The sequence below is a fragment of the Trametes versicolor genome, assembly GCF_000271585.1.
Source record: "Trametes versicolor FP-101664 SS1 unplaced genomic scaffold TRAVEscaffold_15, whole genome shotgun sequence".
Lineage (NCBI taxonomy): Eukaryota > Fungi > Basidiomycota > Agaricomycetes > Polyporales > Polyporaceae > Trametes > Trametes versicolor.
In genome coordinates this window covers 1-1538 of record NW_007360335.1, presented here as the reverse complement: position 1 = coordinate 1538, position 1538 = coordinate 1, and positions in this window count along the sequence as shown.

Below are 1538 nucleotides of genomic sequence, written 5' to 3'. Positions count from 1 at the left end.
TTAGTGCGTGGGAATATCTGCCCTGGTGGCGGAGATATGGCCTTGTATCTGCTGGATACAAGATCTGGATACAAGATCAGTGTATGGTCGATATCTCCGCAACCCCCTGGACAACCGGCTTGTATCCGGGGGTTTTCTGATAGCCCTGAGCAGTGGCTACAACATGCAATTTAGTTGGTGTGAATAGCTGTCCTGGTTGCGAAGATATGGCCTTGTATTCAGTGAATACAAGCTGGATACAAGCTGGATACAAGGTGAATACAAGGTCATATCTCGCCCATCGCTTGTGCGATTGCTTGGGTGTTGGTGACAATGTTGTAGCCCTCAATGACGGCTATCGCACGCACATTACAGCATGTTTGTATCTATTTATCCGACGGAGATATTCACATTTTATTGCTAGGAGCAGGGGTCAAGGGCAAAAAAAAGGTCATATATCCACCACTTCAAGGCCAATCATCTGGATACAAGGGGCGATATTGGAGCCCTTGACTGCCGCTATAAGACGCAGTTTCATTCATGTCAATAGCTTCCCTGGTCGTCGAGATATGCCCTTGTATCTGCTGGATACAAGGTCTGGATACAAGCTGAATACAAGATTAGTGCAAGGGCAATATCTCCGCAACCGCTTGGGCAACAACCTTGTATCCGAGCGCGTTCTGATAGCCAGGACTGAGGGCTACAAAGTGCAAGTTGTTTCATGTTGATAGCTACGCTGGTTGCATGGATAATGGCTTGTATTCACTGGATACAAGGGTATTGAACTGTGACTGATGGACCTCCCCTTATAATGGCAGTGCCATTAAAATGCCACTATATGAGTGAGTGCACCCAAGTGCGCAGTGAGTGCGCCCTTATAACGGCAGTGCCATTAAAATGCCACAATATGAGTGGGTGCACACAAGCATGTGTATGGGTGACTGCACCCTATCTCTATAAAACCTGCCACTGAGCTCAGTGGCACGGAAGTAAGGTGGAAGTAAGGCGGAAGTAAGGCCGTATCTTGGCAACCGTTACGGATGTACTATTACTTCCAAAGGTTTTCCGGTAGCCCCGCTTCTTGGCTACACAATGGTGGTGGTTACGTGCCGGTGGCTGTGCGTCCGGGCCGACACTGAGCTTACTTCCGTCGGAAGTAAGCGTATCGGACACGGAAGTAAGCTTTTTCTCCACAGGAACCCTGGAAGTAAGGTCATATTATGATATATTCTTGAAGCCCTCGATCAGGGCTACAACAAATGAGTACGATTGTGGCTGTGCACCCACTCGCAACCCCACTTCTCCCCCCTGTGCCACAGTGTATGGGCCATATCTCCGCAGCGACCCTGGAAGTAAAGTCACTTCAAAGTGGATTCTAATAGCCCTTGGCGACGCCTACAACACCCAATTTACAGCATATTAATAGCTGCCCTGGATGCTGAGATATGAGCCAGTCTTTGGTGGCAGGGCATACATGTCAGGCATACCTAGAGCATGACCCTGGAAGTAGCTGGCCTGTGATGGGTTTCTAAGTAGGCTCATATTATCTCTGTACTATG